This window comes from Strongylocentrotus purpuratus, unplaced genomic scaffold (assembly GCF_000002235.5).
Source record: "Strongylocentrotus purpuratus isolate Spur 01 unplaced genomic scaffold, Spur_5.0 spur5_scaffold_2, whole genome shotgun sequence".
NCBI lineage: Eukaryota > Metazoa > Echinodermata > Echinoidea > Camarodonta > Strongylocentrotidae > Strongylocentrotus > Strongylocentrotus purpuratus.
This window is the reverse complement of record NW_022145605.1, coordinates 30,297,996-30,311,751: the sequence shown is the minus strand read 5'-3', so window position 1 is coordinate 30,311,751 and position 13,756 is coordinate 30,297,996. Positions and strand designations below refer to the sequence as shown.

Below are 13,756 nucleotides of genomic sequence, written 5' to 3'. Positions count from 1 at the left end.
AAAGGTTTTAATAATGTTGATTGCACTGTTTCGAGACCTTTTTACAAACAAAAAAACTATTGTCGGGTGTAAAGCCTATGAAAAGGACCTACATGTCATTGCATGCCTGTATAATAATAGTTACCCTACGAATGAAATGGGTTTTTATTCGGCAATGTATTATTTCCATCATATTTGTTTTTCTTCACCAATCGATTGTTAGAAATTTCCGTGTTCATTGTTTCAAGGTCCCTCTGAAATATAGTTGTGTTTGTAATATCTTGTGTTATTGTTTACACGTTCATAAGCTAATATTAGTGTAAGGTAAACAAAAATTGCTATTATGTGATTCTATTTCAAGGTCCATTGATTTGATTGTGAGGTTGTGAGGTTGTTTTGTATGATCTGCAGCTCTTTTAACTTATTATTCAAAGCATTCTGATTTTAAGTTGATTTCTGCCACGGAAATGCCAACAAAACACTCCTTCTTTTCACATTGCCACTGTATCCCCTCCCCTCTCTCTCTCTCTCTCTCTCCCTTCCCCTCTCTTTCCCACATATTTCTCTTCCCCTCTCTCCTCCCCCTCTCTCTCTTTCTCTCCCCCTCTCTCTCTCTCTCTCTCTCTCGCTCACTCCCCATCCGCCCCTCTCTCCCCTTCCTCGTATCTCTATACCCCCCCCCTCTCTCTCTCTCTCTATTCCCTTTTATTTTTGCTACTTGATGGGGGAGGGGTCAGGTACCCGACCGCCCCCCCCCCCCGTATTTCACCACTTATCATTCCAATTCTAGCTGTCCACTTACCTTTCTGGTTACTGGCCTGTTTTCTTCTCCGATACAAGCAGAAGAGCAGGATTGTGATACCCACAGCTACCAGGATCAAGCATACCACTGTAACGCTGGCAGTTACTGCTGTGTTGTCCATACTTGGGATGGGTGTGGTGCTATCAAGGGGTCCTGAAGAATGAACAAATATGTATTAATAATGAATACTTAACGCGATCGCTAAGGCTTTCAAGAAATCTACTCACGGTTAATTTCTATATATTTGGACTGTTGCATATCCTACAGTATTCTTCACTGGATCACGTAATACCGGCACTTTGATGTAAATGTTTCAAAGGCAAAGGCTATTGGAGTTGCCTGAGGTAATATTTTTTGTCATGAAGTCTTTGTTTTCACACAATAATTACTAGGAGTGAGCACGTATCCACGTATTCATGAGCACGTATCCAGTATTTTGTATCCGTGTATTTCAACATTTGTTCTGCAATGACCTTTGTCTGCTCATGCTCAGACTGCAACCGTGAACTGGCTCATACTTTAATACTTTCTTGGACCTTCTTCTTGAAGTTGAAGTCCTATCTGTGAAAATTGGAAAAATAGGATTTATGCTGTAAGCATCAAGATACACTATAGCGCATCACTGGGTCATGAACCAAGGACCTAGCGGTTTAGAGTTCACTGCTCTACCACTGAACCATCGCGTAAACTACAGAACAGCAGACAATTTCTCAGACACTTAATACGATATCATTACCCAACCATATTGCTCGTTTTGCTTCAAAATCTCCACTTTTTTCTTTTTCATATTGTACATGCACATGTATGAAATTCACGATTTACAGACACAGTTCTACCACATTAAATATTCGTTTTGAAAACATTCTTGGAAAATGTTCATCACTAATGTAGATTTTTGAAGGGTATCTAAGAAATTGTGGCAATGCATTTATACAAACCTACCTTCTGACTTTGAAGATGAAGACGCACTTGTTACCTCACCCAACACGTTCTCACTGTCCATTGATATACAGGTAGAAAGAGGGCGTCCAACAAAAAATCATTGCTTTCAGACTTCTGTCAATCTGCGCCTGTCAATCAACAAATATTATGAAGTACCTTTAGAAGATGCTTTTAGAAAATGACCATTCTGCATAAACCACCAAAGAAATGGAACACTTTCGGAATGTCCTTTCAAATGATGATACCTGCCAATCCGCGTAAATCAACAAAGAGATAAAACATTTTAGAATTTGCCGGTGGAAGATAATTATATCTATCAATCTGCCTAAATGAACAAAGAGATGACAAATAGATTATCACTCCTCATGCACCCAACATTCTATGAATAGACCTGTTCACCAGATATCTATTCCCAATTTTTGTCGCTCGTACACCGCAACAGCTTTGCATCCAATTAATTCACTCACCTGATTTCAAAAGTCACGATTCATTGTGTTGCAATGTCGGACAACTCCAGCCAGCCAGATTTGAAATTGATCAAAAATTGATCCAAACGTAACGTGAGTTTGATATCAATTGCAACTCCGTACATTGATCGGAGGACGTGCAATCAAATTGGATCAATCTTAATTTTTTCAAAGACATGATCTTGCTGTGGTATTTACACTACGATACCTACATGTAAATTTTCTCCGAGATGATTAATTTCATAATTCGTACTTTCTATTTGTGGGTTATTCACCTTCTTCTCTTGTCGATTTGTATATTCATCGTTTCTTATGCTACGGTCACAAAGGTTCGTACGAGCGATAATTTCGTACGAATCTCCCTGTTTTTCCATTGTCTTCCCGAATTTCCATTTTCTGAAAATAGTTCGTATGGCGTTCGTAGCAGTTCGTAACGGCATTTGTGACCGAGGCTTAAATTAGGCTAGTATGTTCTTCTTGTTTATAAAAGCCAGCGAACAGCCGAGAAACCTGCATTTGTGTTGAAAATGAAATTTATAAAAGAATATAATAGTTCAGAAAGCTTATAGTAGTGTTAAAACTTTTTATTTTGTATGATTCTGATCTAAGATAATGACACTGATGGATATAAAATAACTTATTTTCAGAATTTTTCCGAAAGTCAGCCACCTCCGGCACGATGACGTCACACTTAGTTCCCGATGTCTGGTTGCTTACTAACACAAGCATTTATGCTTTCCTAGCAGTCAGGTAAAATAACCACCACTACCACATATCATTGCATTGTGGTTATTCGTATGGCTCTTGTGAGCGCACAATGTTGTACAATTTAATTTGCAGGAAATCCAGTTTATCCCTTTAATTCGCCACAAATCGCAGTTTACATAGGTGTAATATTATGGTATGAAAAGGGAAGTATTTGGTGGGGCCTAATCAAATTCGTCTGGTTGTTGGGTAATTGCCAAGTGTAAACTCAATGGTTAGTCCGAAATGTGTGGATAGAATACATCGAAATACGTATTTAATTTGAGAAGCATTACGTACACGTACATAATGTGTTGGAAGTCAATTATCTATTAACCAACATTTCAGCTACCCGAAACCTGTCCTTGTATAATTATTATAGTTCAAGTATTAACCAGACATTCACGCGTTATTAGATTGTAAATGATATTAATTAAGGGCAGTAAAATTAGCTTCTTGTAATGGATTTACAAGATTCATTTACGATACAGTGTAATTCACTTTCTATTGGAAGAAATACACTAGTACTCTGAATTCGGAGTAGTCGTGTGGGGCTAGTTGTCCGAGGTTTATTGCCATATGTGTTTTTTGACCGAGGGTCGTTGTTGTTAGGCGTAATGGTCCAGGTTTATTTTCACAGGGGAAATTGTCTGAAGGTTTATTGTCATAATTATGGGTTGGTTGTCCGAGTATCACTGCCATGGATGGTAATTGTCCTGATTTGTGGATATTATAATAAAGGGGTACTTGTCCGAAAGTTGTGTCATATGGATTGATCGTTCGATAATTTTTGTCATGGTTGTAATTAATTGTCCAATGGTTACTATCATAAAGCGTCCTGGAGATATTAGTATAAGAGTTAATTGTACTGGGTTGTTGACATATGTCGTCATTTCAAGGGGAAATTGTAATCCGGGAAGTGATACCTCACAACATTCCGTCTTTTGAATAAAAGAAAATAAGTGTGAAGCAGGAAGAATAGCATATCACGGGTATTGTGAGTAAGAAAAGCGGGTCGTCTATTGTGACTAAGAAACCGATATTTTGTGTAAAGTTTACACTCTAAAAATAGAAATGTTCAATCACTACTTAAAAGGGCTGAGGAGTGAACCCTTTTTCAAAATGGTAGATTACCACTTTGAACATGCTGGATCCAACACTATAAAGGTTGAATCTAGCAGGTAAAAAGTATCAATATGACATATTGAAAGAGTGGTCACTCCTCAACCCTTTTAAATGGTGATTTAACATTTCAGTTTTAGAGTATCTCATGAAAACGCGTGTAAATGACCTTGTACGCGCTTCAAAGGGAAATCAATGACCTTGTACTTTAAAGCGGTTTCGTGAAACACTGCTCTGGACTTTAAAAAGGGGAAGTCCACCCTGAAATTAAGTTAGTTTTAATAGGAGTAGAAAAATGAGAGAAACAAGTCAGTGAAAGTTTGAGCAAATTCCGATTAAAAATAAGGAAGTTACGATTTTTGAAGTTATGATCAATCAAACACAAATTGGCAACTCTATGACGTATCATGCGAGCTCAACTTCCATTTGCTCAGTACTAAAAAAATCTAAAATTTTCATTTTCCCTCAAGAAAAATTTCAACCATACATGCACCCTAAATATAATAATTGCAAATATGTTTCTATACTCCCCCTGCAAGGAACAAATATATATTCCGTCATCAATAACGAAGAAAACATGATTTTATGGAATATTATGCACAAAGCAAATGAAGGAGAGCTCGTATAATAAGTCACAGAGTTGCCAATTTGTATTTGATTGATCACAACTTCAATAATTCATAACTTTCTTGTTTTCATTCAGAATTTGCTCAAACTTTCACTCACCTGATTTTCTTATTATTCTGCCTCTATCGAAACAAACTTATTTTGGGGGTGGACTTTCCCTTTAAAAAAAACACCCATTGATGCAAATTTGTACTTTGCCCTCATCGCATGTATGTACACATCGTATCAGTTAAAAAAACAAGAAAACCTAATGTTTTGTTCCCCTTTGGTCTGCGTGAGTCACTCCGTTCAGAACAGCGCTTTTTGTTGATATATTCCAATGCTGAATATGGGAGTTTAGTGCTATTGTTCGGTTTTGTAAATGGCACATCAATTTTACATCATGCGAATTAAACTCATGGAAGACCACCATTTTGGTGATAATGAGTCACCCTGTCTAAATATCAGAAATAAATAAATAAATAAAGTAATTAAGTTCTTATATGCTCAAATGATATGCATGAATACTGATTAGTGTATATTGAAAATAAGCGCCATTGTTCTTTTTTATTGGCATGCTAATGGTGTTTCATATAAATTGACGCTTTTTTCTTCATTACAATGCTAAATGATTGTGCATGAATGATTTTACCAGGCAAGAAGTGATCGTGCGTGTCTTTAATGACGGTAATGATAATAAGTGGTAGTTTAAATATTGGTTTTACAATGACGTAGCTAAAAAGGTTCGTGAGGCACCTGCCCCCTTTATGGATAAGCAATAAGAAAAAGTAAAAAGAAAAAGAAAGGAACACGGATAGGGAGAAACCTGGGATACAAAGTGATTATCCTATTTACGCAGTTTCATACTAATGAGTTTATAAATATACGATGTATAATACACTTATATCTAACTTATAGTCATGATCTGTACTGCTCTAGTTTTCATGAATCACTATATTCAGAAGAATGCTTTATAGCGAGGTAATATATTCTTATAATGTTTATAGATTGAAGAATTACCAGAAACGGTATAAATTTCGAGCATAAAATAGAAATTATGAATGGGGAAAACGCATTGAGTTGAGTTTTCTTCTCCGTCAAAGTCATGTATAAGAGTTTGAAACTAATTCATTCTGAAAGGATTAGAAAATGATGGTCTAATTGACAAGGTATTAAATCGAAATACCAGGTCTGTTTTTCAAGCAATATATCAAATCATCAAGGACTCGTAAGGTATTACAAACTTTTATGATAATATTTATGCTGGCCTAATGCTTATACGTCAGCCATACTACTAAGCCGACTCCAACCCGACCGACTTGTCTATACCGACAATGTTTGTCCTTGCATATAGTCGGTCTTTGTCACCTTCGTTGGTGTGGCTGTAATATCACAGCGTTAGAATTGTGCTATGTCACACACAAACAAAACAAGAATTCTCATGGCAATTCTCCTCATCCCACTTTTAAAAGTAATAACCTTGAATTGTCCGAATACCTCAGTTACACCACAAAACCGGCTTCGAACCAATCGATTCTTGGCCATTCGAAAAAGAAAAAATGGAAAATTATTGTTATTGTTATTATTATTGTTATTGTTGTTCATCTCAATCCTCCTTATTAGTTGTCCCTAAGACGCGCAGTTCCTGGGAGGATAGAGCATTTTTTCATTCTGGTCCATCCCTTTGGAATAAGCTGCCACTTAGTATTCGTAATTTAACTGCCCTTCATGACTTCAAAATTGCTCAAAAACCCCCATCTCTTCCTAAACAGTGCTATTTAATCATGTCAATGTAGCGTAATAATTTGTGTTGTTTTAGTTTACTTTATTTTAGTTGAGAAAATTATATTTTTGTGAAAGTAATATGTACAGCGCCATGAGCGTCAGAGCCTGGCGGATACCAGCGCTATATGAATATCCATATTATTATTATAAAGAAAAGAAATAATTGGAAATTTATATGCAAGCTAATCGAGGAAATTAAAACACTTTATGTGCGATTTGTTTAAAATGTGTAACTGTAATTTTGTTTATGTAAATATTTTTCTTCTGTCAATGTGTAGCTTCAATTGCAAAAATATATTTTATTTTGGAATTTATTTGTAACCTTGTATGGAAATGTTAGAGTTCACTTTAGTTATTTAGGCCTATGCGAAGATTATTTGTATTATTGTATAAAATGTTATAAATTATGTAACATTTTCTTTTATGAGAGAAGAGAATAAAAACCTATGAGAACAAACAAAATTGAGATAATGTAATTTGTGTACGGTGTGTTATCAACCTGATATGGATCCTCATTGGTTTGACAGGGTTGTAAGAAGTGCTTTGAACTGATTGTAGAGGTGTTATATATTGTAGAGTTCTGTACTTTTCTCCGCAACCGTGAGTAAAATAAAACTGAAACAAATGCGATTGTTATTGAAATACAATCGTGAAGTATTTTGAAACTCTATAATAGTTACATTTGACAGAGTTCGTGCCTACCTGTCCTCAAAACAAGAGTTTCAATTTCAGTTCTAAGCGACATTTCTTTTAATATCATTTTAAACTTCCTCTTTCATTTTCTATGATTTTTCCTATATTATTGATACTTCTTGTTCTTTGATGTTCATAACACTGGTGATCATTTACAGATAACACGAGAATTTCGCGAGTGTCTTCCATAATTTTCATAGGCCAAAATGCCTTCACATATTAAAATACTCCGTTACGCAGAGGACTGAAACCACTCCTTTACGAGTAACTATAGGGATCACTTTTTAGGAGTTGAATACAGTAAAATTTTAGACTTTGTTAAAATTAATGCACTCAAAAGTAGTGGTTGCTAGAATTTTCAGGGGATTTTAATTGTTTTTGAAGGTGGATTTAAACTATACAAAACGAAACGAAACGAAGTGAAGTGACTCCCCAAGTGTGGAAATCCACTCCTGTACATCCTGAGAGAGAGAGAGAGAGAAAAAGAGAGAGCAAAAAAGAGAGAGAGAGAGAGAGAGGGGGAGAGAGAGAGAGAGAGAGAGGGAGAGAGGGAGAGAGGGGGGGGGGGGGGAGGAGAGAGAGAGAGAGAGAGAGAGAGGGGAGGGGGGGGGGGAGAGAGAGAGAGAGAGAGAGAAGGCTCCCTAAGTGTATCGATGCAAGGTTGCAATGCATGGGTTTGTAGAAACTAGACCAGTTTACTAATGTATTCAAATTTATGTTTTATTCTTTGGGACCTAGTGACGAGGTATTCAATTGATCTGTTACTAAAAAATAAAGTACACGGAATTCAGTCTGCATCCATTAATTGTTGCTAAGTCGGACAAGCCTCGGGCAAAATTTCGGGTCGTCAATAACAACTTTTATTTAAACAGTACGCGTCAAATTTGAATGTTAGTAAACCGGTCCATGTGAAGCGCTTCTTATCTCCAAGGAAAATGCGATATAACGAATACTCTTCAGATCTACTTTGATATATATTTTATTAACAAAATTAAAGAAAAGTTTGAACATTTTAAAACTGCATTGTTATGATCTATGAGACTATGAAAGAACGAGAGCATGGAAACGATACATTTATAAAAAAAAAAATAAAAAAAAAAGCTCTTGTCGATTGAAAGCGAGAATAAATACCTTTATTACTGCTTAAAGTCGCAAATACCTTTATTACTGCTTAAAGTCGCATGTAATTGTGATCTATTTTTTGTATTTAAAGTTCTATCCATTGCAAGATTTGAAAGTTGTAATCAATGATAGTTATATTAGCATTACTCACGAACATATAGGCCCAATCAATATGCAATTGGAATTTTGAAAATTGTATAGCTTATCGGCATAGTTTATTAATACAATTCATTCGTATCACACTGAACTCAATCAGCATGACTTAGTGTAATTTTCCGGTTGTCTCGAAGCAGTCCAGTGCGTAGTGACTGAAATATTTGTACGTATTAACTATCATTAGGCATTAGCCCAAGGTAAGTAGGATTAAGAATCCGACATCATCATCGTGACAACAGTACTCACCTGTATCACGAAAAAACTCCAGTGGCCCGTGTGCAATACCGGTGTCTTGCAGTTCCGAGGCACTCTTGTCCCTTGTACAATCGGTTTTTGGCGGTACTAATTAGAGACACATACTTGGTCTAAATCTACGAAGATCCGCTCATCATTATTTTGAACATATTTACTCCAACGAGAATGTTGAGTCGTACAGAATCATATTCACACAATGTTGTTGTCGACTGGATTGACAGACACAGTACTGACTGTTATGAATCTACCTGCGTGCAGAAACCACAAAGTTTATCTTCTCCACCGACAGCATGCATGGTAGAAATCTGCATTGTGCGTGTCTCGCTCCGGTAACTCCATTTTACGATCTTTTTTTATCCTCACTGTTTGCAGACCATTATTCATCAGCAGTCTCCATTGATCGCGATCGACGGCTTGACATTTTTAAAGTATTACTTCTCTGCACACTTCAGGCAACTATAGTTTCGCTTTATATGAATTTCCCATAAAAAAAAATGCTCGGGTGAGAAAAGAGGTAAATACTGGAAAAACAGTTGCATTGATCTCAAGTGTTAGTATCAATAATACTTGGATATATACGAGGAAACGTGAATGGTGTCAATATTGTAAAAATATCCTGCTTTCTACTCGTCTGACGTAATATATTTCGTGGCCAGTTAGTCGGAATAAAAACAATTTGCGTGTATGCGTATGTGTGTTTATGTGTGATTTTTCTTTGTTCTTTCAATTTCGTTTCATAGTTAATATAGAGAGTAGTGTATATACTGCATGAAACTATAGTTGCATAAGTTGATCTAAAGTGTTATTTTCAATAATACCGGATTGGAGGAAACGTGAATGGTGTCAATATTGTGAAAATATCCTGTTTCCTCTCTCTGAAGTAATATATGTTGTGGCCAGTTAGTAGGAAAAAAACATTTTGCGTGTGTGCGTATGTGCGTTTATGAGTGGTTTTTGTTTGATCTTTCAATTTCGTTTCATGATTAGTGTATATACTGAATGAAACTATAAATGGAGGACATAATTAGACATGAAATTGTATCCATACAAATAACAAATAAACATTCCCTCTGTGAATATTCAATTGAACATTTTATTCAGATTATATATTAGAGGCAGGAATAGTTGAATCGGGTACTTGCAACATATTAATCAACTTTTGAAAATGGATAATAATGATAACAATAAGACAAAAGTGACTACGTCTCCTGTATGCCTCCGCCCTAAATTCAATATAGGAAATGGATGGAGTTATTCGTGACATATCTCTATGAAACTAAAAGCCTTGACATTTGATCTACATACTAGTTACAAATGTAATCAGATTTTCTTTCTATGGTGATATTTAATTACTATCATTACGGTTCTTGAGATATCGCGGAAACGAGAACGCGAGACGAGGACGGACTCCCCGTTAACATAATTCCTCCAGCACGACCGTCGGTCGGCGGAGGATCAATAACAGTCCAAATGATTACGGGATTCACGATTTTAATTGGTATAGTGACGAGCTTTGGAAATCTTTGTGTGACATTATTCCCCGGCATTATTCCTATGATTTATTACACACTTGCAATACCGGTTCTAAAGGGGCTTGGGGTTGATCCCCACCCCTCCCCCCTCCCCCTACTGGCAGGGCTCCCAACAAATATTTTTCTATAATCGTATATGCGCACTTGTATGACTGCACTGTACTACATACATCTGTACAAAAGAACTATTTAGCGTTAATGAACCTCTGATATGGCAGAACGGTGATTTTACACGAATTTGAGTTCCCTTTGGAAAGGTACACAAAAATTCATCATATCTTATGGACGGAACACCAAAATATATGTATATGAACACGCCATGCATTTTTCTAACATCGGGAAACTTCCTAAACATATTTATATCTTTGTTTAAAACATTCGCAAATTGCATATTCTGGAAACACACACACACACACACACAACTATGTACAATGTTGATAAGCTTTCTTGATACTGTTACAAATGCAGAATAGATCCTCAACTTCATATAACAATCATCTTGTTTTCCACCAATTTAGCAACCATATACCACAGTTATTAAGTGTCTTGACGCCCTTCTCTGCCGCGTAAAACTGGAGCGCAAAGGATCCAGGATGTGGAAGCTTGACACAGCATTGCACCATGTTTCTGCCGTTGTTGGCGCTCTTTACTGTCACATGTTCCTTGGGCAGTCTGTTTGCTTTGTTATCTTCAAAGAGATGAAAGTTGGCGCGAAAGTTGATAGATCCGGAGATATCGAGTTGGCACTCTCCTGCTGAATCGGTATGGACCGTTGAGGTCTCGATGTTCTCAATGGCCATTCCCATCTTCAAGAAGTGTTCCGAAGGCCCCCACATCCCGGAGTGTGCAGGGAACAAAGGTTGATTTGTTGGCTCTTGGCATTCTATCAACCAGTTACCGGCAAGGGCGTTTGATTGCTTAGAGCCATCAAAGACCAATAGCGCATACATACCGGGTTGGTCAAACAGAAAGTGAAGGGTAGTCAGGATCTCGGAACCATTCTGGGACCAACAAGTCTCGGCGTTGATGAGGCGGGTGGCGTCGTACTTGGTATTGTTCTTGTCCAACCGGTAGGACAACTTCTTCGCAGACCTCTGGCTGCTGTGCTTGATGCAGAGAAGTCCTTCACCTTTCGGAAGTCGGATGTGACTTGTTTCCAAATCTACAAGGGTCATTCCTGCATTGTGGAATACTTGATTAGGGCCCCAAAGACCACTGCGAGGAGGGTACGGCTCCTTTGTTGATACCTCATGACAATCGATGAGCCACATTCCTACGTAGGTAGCCTTGTCCTGTTTAGGAGTCTTCTTCACAAAGAGACGGAACGCGTAGAGACCTGTCTCGTGGAGTCTGAATTTCAACGTGGCGATCGTCTTTCCATCACGTTTAATCATCTCCCCAAACATCTTTCCCTGATGACTATCCTTTTCCGAATCTCCGCTCTTCAACGAAAATGTTAGGAAAACCTCCTCTGTTAATGTTACCTCGATCTCGCATTCCCCTTCATTGGTTTCCAGCAAAGCCTCCTCGTCCGATTCAAGACCGTGTTTGTTAAACTCTTCTGTTGGACCGCACTTTACAGCCCCTTTCGGGAAGAGTGATTTATAACAGGGCCTTTCGCATACAACCAACCAAGAACCGACATAGGACGTGTCAGTTCCTGGATGTAATTTTGCAAATAGTTTTAGCTCGTACATGCCTGCTTCAGAAAGACGCAGACTAATGGAAGCAGTTGTCGTGGACTTTCCCTTGGCACTCTGAACAAACGCGTGACCATTTCTAAGCTCATTGTCTGAACCCCCAGCCTTGAGTGTCAAGTTCATCTCCATATCTCTTGATTTATCACACCGAACAACAAAATAACACTCGCCTTCTTTCGCAGAAATTGTGGATGAATCTGGTCCCCTTACGGTCAAACCCATGTTGAAGAACTCGTCGTTGGGTCCCCATATTCCATTGTGTCCTCTTGGAAACGTAATGGGGGCGTCGTCACCGCCCTTGAATTCCCTGGTTGATGTTATCATGTAGGAGGCGGCATGGTGAAACTTTGCATCAGAGTACTTTAGCTTCAGGATAAGCGTATACTTTCCAGGTCGAGGACACGCAATATGACAAACATACCTTTGTCCAACTGTCTCTATGTAGATGTGATCTTCCAGATTTTCTTCCGGGTTGTCGAGATGAGAGAGATGGTACACCACTGGCACGAGATCTCCGATCTGCTTGAAGCTTATCGTTGCGCGCCCATCGATGGCATCTACGAACGGTTCCAGATGGGATATTGCTGAGAAACCTTTCTGCAGACATCGAGGATCAACACCCCAGACCTCACCGCTCTCAATCGGTACAGTTGGACTTGTGCTTTTTCCTTCCGCTATTATGGTGAATGACATCAATCGAGTTCCATAGAACTCTGCAACTTTGCTGGAGAAGGTGTCATCACCGATGATGTATTCATTTTGAGGCAAAGTGCCGTATGCTGTGAAGACATACTTCCCAGGCTCTTGGACCTCGATGCGACATGTGAGGACACCGTCTTCCCACCAGTGGATAATGCTGTTTGCAATCTCTTCACCGGCGTGATCCTCTCGAGTCAACCTGCAGAAAGCATTGAGGGGATACTCGCTCTTGATCTTGATCAGAACATTGTTGTCTGTGATGTTGATGACACCCTTGTCATGTGAAAGACACTCGAGTTTAAACTGATATGCGGCACGACCGATCTGGATGCTGTTGCTCCAAGGCTCCAGGTCGGGATGAGATTCGTTTTCGACGGGGAGGTGCGTGGCGGAAAATTGATCAGGGTATGCGAGGAAGAAGCCCTCGCCCCATCGACGCTCAAAGGTATATGCTCCATCTGCACCTCGATCTGTAAAAGGGATGGAAAATAGATGAAGAATATTGAGAGTTGGTGAACTTAAAATATATCAGTGATATTTACGATGGCTGAAAAAGTTTATTGGCAAAATAACCCTTTAATATCAATCTACGCATAAATGACACAGTGTTTGCAAAAGGGTTCGTTCCATTAAAGATGTTACTGACGCAATATGCTATGAAAATGTCCATGATATTTAAATAACAAAGGTTTAACTAGAACTTAAAAGGTATTAAATTAATTACAAGTATTATGATGATATCGTCAAACAGGAACAGATTTACGGCATTTCGACAGCTGGTCCGATAATGTATAAATGCAGGGTAATTCCTTTTTGGTCCTACGTCTCACGCTTCAGCGAAAAGTGCTCCGTAGTCAATATTCTATAATTAAAAAACTCTCAACTTCTATCTTATACCAAACACAACTCCTTACGCTAACTCTAACCCTTTTAACTTAAAAATCAGTAACTCTTAAAACTGACCAAATTAAGCCGGTGCATTCGAAGCCGGACCAAATGTGTGATTATAATTATCCTTACTTGATACGCCAGCAGCCCAAGCCGCGTCACAGAAGAACCACTGGTCTTTTATCATTACTCTGTTCCATGAGTGTCTTCCTTGTTCCAGTAGGTAGTCTGTTGCTCCAGGATAGAACCCGATCGATTTAGAAA

The 13,756-nt window shown here is 38.2% G+C and overlaps 1 long non-coding RNA gene across 1 annotated transcript; it reads right to left on the bottom strand.

Moving 5' to 3' along the window:
- Positions 1-797: 797 nt before the first annotated feature.
- On the bottom strand, positions 798-9,078 carry LOC115926803. The gene is made up of 3 exons (XR_004065272.1): positions 8,665-9,078; positions 1,724-1,851; positions 798-934 (listed from the first exon to the last, which is right to left on the bottom strand). It is a non-coding gene; the product is annotated as an uncharacterized LOC115926803 (long non-coding RNA).
- Positions 9,079-13,756: the final 4,678 nt, after the last annotated feature.